The sequence below is a fragment of the Thunnus thynnus genome, chromosome 7, assembly GCF_963924715.1.
Source record: "Thunnus thynnus chromosome 7, fThuThy2.1, whole genome shotgun sequence".
Classification (NCBI taxonomy): Eukaryota; Metazoa; Chordata; class Actinopteri; order Scombriformes; family Scombridae; genus Thunnus; species Thunnus thynnus.
In genome coordinates this window covers 12,698,854-12,708,392 of record NC_089523.1, presented here as the reverse complement: position 1 = coordinate 12,708,392, position 9,539 = coordinate 12,698,854, and the positions used below count along the sequence as shown (strand labels likewise).

General features: G+C 42.7%; 1 long non-coding RNA gene across 1 annotated transcript; it reads right to left on the bottom strand.

Annotated features, from left to right (window-relative positions):
• Positions 1-2,369: 2,369 nt before the first annotated feature.
• Positions 2,370-9,044, bottom strand: LOC137185906 (uncharacterized). The gene is made up of 4 exons (XR_010928930.1): positions 5,819-9,044; positions 4,305-5,210; positions 3,510-3,554; positions 2,370-3,257 (listed from the first exon to the last, which is right to left on the bottom strand). It is a non-coding gene; the product is annotated as an uncharacterized lncRNA (long non-coding RNA).
• Positions 9,045-9,539: the final 495 nt, after the last annotated feature.

Genomic DNA, 9,539 nt, shown 5'->3' with positions numbered 1-9,539 from the left:
TAACCCATATCACAAAAATACGTCGATTTATTGCACTTTAAATAAACTTAGATTTTGCTGTGGTTTAATTGCAACAAACAAATCAAAAGGATGCCAAAATAACTACACCATGATGCCGATTTGTAAAAAGTCAAAATCATGCTTTGTTAGGTCTGTCTGCAAAACGACAAGCAAACAACTTTTAAAGTGCTTGTTTTCTGAATGGAGTTCAGATTAATCAGAGCTATGCTTTGCAAACATTAGCTGCTCCATCCACACTCAACATTATCTAACCCCTGGGACACACTGGATATGTGAGCAGCACGTGTGCGGAACCTCTTGCTTTTCACTTCGGTGCCCACGTTAACAGGTTAGAGTGTCTCACACGAGGCTGCTGCATCGCTTCATCTAGAGATTCGAGATCTCGCCTATTTTCTCCGCGTGACACGCGGTTCACAGCAGAAATAGACAAGGAACACAATAGAAAGATAGGGCTGCCAGTGGCAGAAGCGCCGCAGCAGACACGCTTCTAGTGTGGACGCTGCAAGTGTGAGAGACACAGCAGTTCAGCGACGCACACGCACTGCTGAGGTTCACGCATCCAATGTGTCCCAGGCGTGAAGGCATAAATACAGCAGCGGCATGTTTCTACACATAGATATGCACATACTGTGTTGCTTTAAAATTATATAAACTCACCAGCATTTAAGACGTCGAAGACAGCAGCTGAGGGGGGTGTGGGACTCCAGTGTTAGCTCTGGCCAAGTTAGACTGAGAAGCAAAAGTGAAGATAAATCAATGTTTTAATTCCAAAAGTTTAAAAAATAAACTCCGGTAAATGAGAATTAGAGCAGAATCTGGTGTGACGGTCCAGTGTGTGTTTATTCCTCCAGAGATCATCAGCAGCAGCATCAATGTGCTCCCCAGCTCTCTCCTCCAGAGATTGCTGGGTTTCAACAGCTGTCTGTCAGCAAGCCATGGCTAAAACCCCGGTCGAGCCCTGAGATATGTGCAAACTTTTTGCTCAAGTTGAATATTTTCAAGTCATGCGAATACGCAACACGAATTTCACGTAATGCACATCATGTGCTTCACCCAGCGCGACTAGACACAAATTTGCAGCATGCCAGCCCTCAACTTCTATAAACTACTGATGAGGATCCTCCACATGTGTGCTCTCAGCAGGAGTCCACTGACGACACTGCATACAGGTGTGCTACTCCTCCCATGGAGAGCAGTCAAGTAGACAGAGAGAGAGAGAGAGAACCAAAAAAACCAGGCACACAGCATTCAAAGGAGACTTAAAAAATAAATAGAACACACACTCGCATGGGCTCACGGGGGGATCGTTACAGGAGGAAGTGAAGAGGAGTTTTTTAGTAAATCTGTCAGGAGTCCTAATCCCATTCTATACAGTTCAGTGTGAAAATCTAGAGTACTGGAACAGAAAGAAGGAGGGAGAGATGACACAGAATATAGAGGGGGAGAAAGTGAGGGAGGTGAAAGTATGAGAGAAGTACTGAATGAGGGGTGATATGAAATGAGATGGGGGGGTAGGAATGGAGGAAGAGACAGCAAGAGCTCGATATATGTAGAGATTTTTTCTCCCTGACTGTCGTGTAGCAAGACTCCTCATCACAGGCAAGACCAAGCCTCTGTCGTGTATATAAAAAGATAATATAGCAAATTTAATCCCAAACTCTACTGCATCTCATAACTCATAATGTGCTACACGTTCAGCCAGTATCAGAGCGGCCTGGCTGCCACTGCTCGAGGTCTTGATCCAAAATGGGAAACAGGCAAGAGAAGCAATATGTTTTAATGAGCCTGGGTACCTCAGAGAGAGACTAAATTTCTCTGAGTCCCAGGCTGAAAATATTTACGAACCCCTGCTAACAGCCCTCGTCTGACACTTGTATTACATGGATGCCTCATGCTAAGCAAACACACACACACACCATGTTACTTCCTGCTCTGTATTTCCATGGTGGAAAACTGAGCTAACTGCAGCGTGAACATAAAGCCCTTGGCAGGCAACTCTGAATGATGTAGGGCCTTGTAATGAATTTGATTTCATCCTGCCATTTCAGGCAATAAACATACAAGCTTAAGATGCATGGGGTTGTAAATTTTACCCGGGGCACTCTTTTCAGTTGGGTGTGTGAACATTGGTTTAGTGAAAGGTGCGACATGCTCACAGGAGAAAGGTTGGACAAGAGGATTGCATATGTGTCTGTGTATTTGTGTGTAACTAATCCAGTTTTGCTGCAGCACATGTCCTTCAAAGATACACACTTTTTACTATATGAATACGAGGCAATATATATTTGATAATGTAAATATTGTTAATATTGGTAGCCATAAACATGAAAAATTGGGAACAGAATTTTTCTTATTAAAAATCCTCAATGCTGAACATTAGGTTTACAACTTAAATTACAGGGTTTAAGCAGCGATACTGAAATTATACTCTTTCTACATGAATAGGAGATCGGTTCAATAGAGATTTTTGTGAAGTGAAAAGGAGGATAAAGACGATGAAGTGAGGGAGAAGGGGGGTGCATGTGTGAAGAAAAGTGGATTAACATTGTCACTCATTGGAACTGATTCTGAAAGGAGAGGAAAGAGAATCGTGTGTGTGTGTGGATGGAGGTCCTCAACATATTGAGCGGTGACACCAAGACGAACATGGCTAATCAATTATTAAATTAGCAGCGCTATTCTTGGTACTCAAACAGTTGACGAGAAGACTTTCCAATCAAATTTAAACAGCTTTGTCAAATAAAAGACTTTTATGCACCATTTTATAACATCCGTGTAAATTCCAGCATCTATAAATTATTCACCTGCAGCAGCACTAAGCCAGACTGTTAGGACTCCAATTCAAAAGAATTGTATATTAGTCTCACTGCACTGCACACATGTTTTTCTATTATGGGAAATAACCATAATGTTACATGGGACAGAGTAGGTGAACCCAAACATTGTAAAGGCTGGGGAAAGGGAATGCGGACTTGGGGAAGCTTGGGCTGGAAGCTGGGAACCTGGGGCTGAGGCTTGGGCTGGAAGCTGGGAAGAGCAGGGATCCAGGGCAGGGAAGCAAGGCTGACAAGACGAGAGCCTTGAAACAGGGGCGGGAGACAGGGCAGATGGAATGAAGCAGAGGCTACGATCTGGCAGAGTGGAAGTGGCAGGGTTTGGTATTTGAAGAGGGCTTCATTACTGAGATGAGGTGCAGCTGGTGTGGCTCTGCTCTGACTCCAGCACACCTGTCCCCACTCACACAATCACACACACACACATACACAGGGAGAGAGCCACTCAGGGAGTGGCAGCAGTTTAGAGAGACACAGGATCATGACACATAAAACAAAGGCTCCGGCTAAATTGTTGCTGATGCCTGGTCTTGTTCCACTATCCAGAATTTGAAATCAGTTAGCAGACCTATTATAGCCAGTATTATATAAAAGCCCAGATGCTGTATTGTATCTTTTAGTGATTTAAACAAGGAAAAATTAACAAATTCTCACCTTTAACTATCTGGATCACTGAGTTCGACGAAGCAGAGGGTGTTTCTGAGAAACAAGTGTCTTTTAAGTCTTGTAATGCTTTTAATGTTCTTTTAATATGCACACACACAAACATACACTGTATATACGAGGGGAGCAGGCACTAACAACATAATCAAATCTGTATGAACACACCAAAAAACATAAAGGCTATCATACACTAACATGCAAATTTACACATACACATTCCCATACATGAGCATGCGCGCGCGCACACACACACACACACACACACACAACATTCAAAATAAATCACCCACTGAGACAGAGCAAGCTGAACCCAAAAGGAACTTGACTATGTAATTTTGGCTGAATAGCAGCAAGCCTCTGTGGTATAATGGCCACAATCCGGCTGAAGGCTGTTTCATTTTAGTATCAAAGTGGCTGTAATGAAGGCTGAATGACACTGGGGAAGAGCACAATAGCTCAGATATTGCTTCTAATTAATGTAGCTGATGTTAGAAACATGAATTAGATCTTTCTGAGCTGAGCAATAGATGTAATTAAGTCCATTCACTCACAGCTACATACTCTGTTTCTTGCTCTTTTTTTACGGTTCTCTTTTGCATATTTTTGTTTTGTGCCATCTCTCATATTTCTGTGTCATCTATCCTCACCTATCTTTCCACTCTTACATGCACACATTACTGTCTTTATCTGTGAAGATTTTAATACTCCACTTATTTTCTCTCTCGACTTGAGTCTGGACCTCAGTCTGTCTATCTGCTTCTCTAATGATGAGCCTAACTATCTTACCCATTTCTCTGCCTTTACGTCAAGTGTGGATGTTGGTCTGTCTCCCTCCCTCATGTCTTGTATCGCCTTTAGAAAATAAAAGCAGAGCCTGTTTGACACCAACAGGATTACCTGAGAAGATGTGATTTTCTCACCTTTGTTCTCCACAGCGCCAACACGCCGCATTAACATTCCAAAGGAAGTGGAGGGTGCCCTCTGATTGGTGAACTGGTGTCTGTGTAAACCAATAGAACAGCCGTCACATATTAATCTTGCCTAACCGGACCGTGGTTCAAACAGGAGGGGGATTGTGGTCAGGACAGGAGGTTTGTCCACATTACTGCATATGCATGCAATGTGTGTGTGTGTGTGTCTGTGTGTGTGGGTAGGAATGAACAACTAAAATAATTCTTACACTGAAATAATCATACACTGATAACAGCAGGGCTGCCGGTGTCCGAAATTAACTTTTTGACTCACTTGCCAAGGGGACTTTTAGATGAAAAAATCTACCGCTCAAGCATATTTTTTACCAGCCAAAATAATAAATTGCCTTTTTTTTGTCACTGTTACAAACCAGGCCGTACAGCCATAACAAAAGAGGGAGACGCATACAACCAAGCCAATTAACAACCAATTTATTGGGGAAAAAAAGGAATAACTTAGGAGGAGAACCTAAACTAACAGTGGCGTGTGTAATCAGTAAGATCAGCAGTGTACGTGAGTGCATTAGTGGAAAAGTGTGTAGATGCAATGTTGTATGGTGCAGGAACACAAGCCAAACGTCAACCATAAACCAAAGGGTATCTCAAGGAGGACAGCACACAGCAACTGAGCTCCAAGGGGGTTTTGAAGGAGCACTGGCACACAGGTCCCCAGGTGTTGCCAATTTTGCTGATTCCACTCTGCTATGCCCACCTCCAGTACCTGCAGAGACAGCACAGACAGCAGCCACACAAACCAAGAAACAGGCAGACAGGGCAGAGAGGGTTGTAACAGTCACGCATATTGCGGCAAGAGACAGTTTAGCAGAGAGCTGTGATGCTGAGTAGCTGATGTCCCATAATACGGTAAACAGTGCTGCAAAACTAACACTCACACTCGAGACGGTCTGTGGCTTCACCTCAGACCCTCTAGAGTGCTCCCACAGTTTGGTAGCACTGTTTAAACTGGTCTCAGACTACAGGAGTTTTAAAATCCTAACTGATTTTGAAATTGGGTTGCATCATGCACATAAGGAGAAACTTCACAGATGTTCTCTCTAATCTCAATTATGCACACACTACAAGATTTGAAAATAATGGCACATCACACACTACAGGATATTATTGAGATTATTATATCTTAATAATAATCTTAATATATTATAAGGAAGCAAATGTAAACAAAATGGAGCACATGGTGCAACAACTTGCTTTAGTAAATCTCCTCTCTTTGACCATATGGTTATATGTCCTTGAAGACAAGTTATATAGGCAGTCATGTTCTTGCCACATATCGACAAGCCTTTCTTCCACCTCAGCTGTCCAACGTACCCGCACAAAGCTTGTTGTTGTTTCTTCAAAGTCAACTCATTCACTTCCATCTTCTTGTAGGCTTGTCTCTCTCTTTGGCTATTGGTCCTGCTTAGAAAGTAGTGATGTAATCATCCAGATTTTAAATCCTTAATATCAAACATGTTTGAAATTATAGGTACGGCCCCGGTGAGTCTGCAAACAGTTCTAGAGGTTTAAGATTGGATCTGTATACCCTTTACATTACCAGATAATCTGGGCTGAACATCGGTTCCAACCTATGTCCCAGACGAGATTTGCCCTTTTTAAAACACATATGGTGCACCTGGCTATCTGTATACGGACAAACATGAGTAATTTCCTCCGAGCCGTCATGCCAGATATTTTATTATGTGACTATTTTGGTGGCGGATAGCCTTCCGAGATTTACACGCCAAATGGAAAATCTAACTGCATTTCAGACTTGGCAGGTGTTAATTTTGGACCCTGCATGCAAGACGCTGGCCCTGCTCAGTGGGAGCAATTTGGGGCTCATTGTCTTGCACAAGGATACTTCGCCATTAGGATCGAACTACCAACCCTACAATTTATGGACAACCTGCTCGACCACCTAAACCGAAGTTGTTCCAAAGTAAGCTATATGCTTGAGTAAAAACGTGAAAACATAGCAAAATGAAAACACCTTAATGCATAGTTAAAATCAAAACATTCAATCATGTTAAATTGTTTTCATCATGTTCTGTTCTCCAAAGTAATATTCAGAGTTCAGTTTTGGGTTGAATCACATTGTCATCAACCCATGGACTTTGTGCACAGTAAAGGGCCTAAGGGTCTTTGGTCTTTGGTCGGTTTATCAAATAAGTTTATGTAACTTTTTCCACTACAGTCAAAAGTATGCACAATTAATTGTACTCCACTATCTGTTTTACTCCCAACCGTGGTATTTTCTAAATTAAACCCTCTTAGCAGAAATAGCCCTTTAAGTTCTCCTTTGAGAACACACACTTTAAATTGTCCTTGTTCCCTGTCATAGCGTTTTCTGACCACCAGTTTCACAAGGAACTAGAACACAGTTCCTTGCAGAGATTGCATTTACTGCCTTTTGAGTGTGTTAAACCAAAAAAGGATGTTCTTATCTGCCAATCATCCTCGAATTTAGTGGCTTCTAGTAACTCTGTCAATTCGATGTGGGGATGTGTGGCCCAAATACTAAAATACCCCACTTTAAACTCTCAGTTACTGAAATAACACCTGTGCGTGGGTGTTCTACAAAACAAGTGAGTGCTTGAGGTTTGTCTAAATTATCAATGCTTACTTTACACAAACTACTGTATACAAAGGTTTGTACAATTACTCGCACCCCTGTGGGTGAGTCAAATATTTCATTTGTATGTGTCACATCCAAGTTTCTCACAAGGAACAGTCCATATAAATCTTTCTTTGAGACGCAGTCTTCAAATGCTGGAGCATCACAGCATTGCTTGATCAACAGGTACAGCAAGCAAACATGTGTTCTCTCAGAGTTTTTGGCATCTTTCTCTGTTAAGTTATCAGGCCCTGAGGTGTTTGTTTGATTATTTTAGTGGAACGTGTAGGGGATATGGGGACCTTATTCTGTCAGGGGCTCAACTGAGTGAGGTTGTTTCAGTTGCTGTGGTTGTGAACTGCAGATGAGAAGTCATCACTTCTCTGACATGTGGCCTCCATTGACTCTCTGCATGTTTTGACTGTTTTGTTTTTGATCCCCTTCTCCCTGAGATGTAGCAGCCGTTGGCTCTTGATAGGTTTTTAAACCTATGTGAGAGCGGCCCTCACCCTCCATTACTTCTCTTCCTCATCTGTGAGTGGATTGGGACACTCCCTGGGCCTCCGTCTCGAGCAGTGGCACCTTTCTGCAATGACTAGCATGCACCCACATGGCCCTCTCTGTGATCTTCACTGCCGAGGCAGTGGTGAGGAAAACTTGATACAGTCCTTGCCACCTGGCCTGGGTCCAAGGTTTTCTCCTAAGTCCTTTATCACCACCCAGTCCCCTGGTTTGAGGTTGTTTAGGTTGCCTGGTCTCTCTTGAGGTAGGGGTGAACCACCTGTGTGTGGATAGCACTAAGAGCAGAGGACAAATTCACACAATATCTCAACATTTCATCAGTACATTCCTCTATGCCACGGAGCTGTCTTTTAGCTGGTCCAACACCTGTGTTCATTGGTCTGCCAAGGAGGATTTCAAAAGGACTGAGATTATTTCTGGATCTGATGTGTGCTCTCATTTGTGTTAACACCAGGGGGACAGCCTTTGTCCAGCCCAGTCCTGTATCAAAACATTTGGTTTGTTTTTGAGAGTGCCATTTTCTCTTTCCTGCCCCTCCACTCTGTGAATAGTAGACATAATGTTATTTTAGGTCGATTCCCAAATATTCTGATAGCAAAATGATCGCTTTGTTCACAAAATGTGTGCCATTATCACCACTGATTTTTCTTGGAATTCCAAATCTGAAAATTATTGTCCTCTATCAACACCGCTGCTACAGCACTATTGTTTTGAGACAATTTGAGAGGCCCTTTGTATCAACATGTGTCAACATAGAAGGGAAAGAGATAATTTGGGCCTATCAAATACCATCCCGGTTTTTTGTTCTGCCTTTTCCACTGATGTTTTATCTGGCGTTGCTCTGCTCTGTAAACCTTTGAAATGAGCCATGGGTGTTCCAGGTGTAGTTGTGTCTATGCTCAGTGTCTATAAAGAGGAAGTGGTTAAGTGGGCATTTCGCAGCTGCATCAGATTTATATGTGTTTGCACCTTCCATTTGCATATTGCCAGTTGTTCGGGTAACATTAGAGCATCCAACACATCTGCTACCAGTTTGTGATGTGCCACAGGTTTCCCTGTTGCAGTCAGAAACTGTCTGATTTTCCACAATGTCCCCAAAGTCATGTACCACCCCCAATCATACCTGCTATCTGTGTAGATAGTAACTGTTTTCCCATAGCCAATTTGTATGCTTCTATGAGTACTTTTAGTTCTGCTGCTCATGCAAAGAAGTGTGTAGGCAATGGTTCAGCTTTTCGTGTTTCATGCTGTGTTACTGCTGCATAACCTGCTCTTTTTACCCCTGTGCTTTGATCTATGGATGCTGAACCGTCAACACACAACTCAAACTCTGCATAGACCAGTGGTGTGTCTTGGAGGTCTGGCTTTGGGGCTGCACACTTCATTTGTTGCCACCATGCAATCGTGGGGCTCTCCATCTTCTGCAGTGGGGAGAGGAGTTTCAGGGTTAGGTACGCTACATCGTTTCACTGTAATGTTTGACATTTCTGACAACATCGTATGATATTTTAACCACCTTGCTGCTGAGAGATGAGTTTTCTGTTCTAACAGAATGATTGGCACTGAGTGTTGTACAAGCAATGTTAGGTTCTGATCCAGAGCCTACCAAGTCTCTGGATGCCATGATGGCTTTTTTGCTGCCGTCACAGTCCTTAAATAGATAGGAAGCCCTGTTGCAACTGTGTCAATTTTTGATGAGAAATATGCTACTGGTCTGAGTTTGTCACCATGTGGCTTGGTCATATCAGGTACCCCTAAGGTCAGTGTCCTCTGTAGGAACTGTTTTAGTCTGTAAAAACTTTTCTCCAGTTCATGTCACTTTCTGATGTGCAGTCAGTCCTCTACTATAAATTGTGCTGTCAACTGGCGCCATATTAGGTCATTCCTAGAAATGACATTACCTGCTTTTTTGTT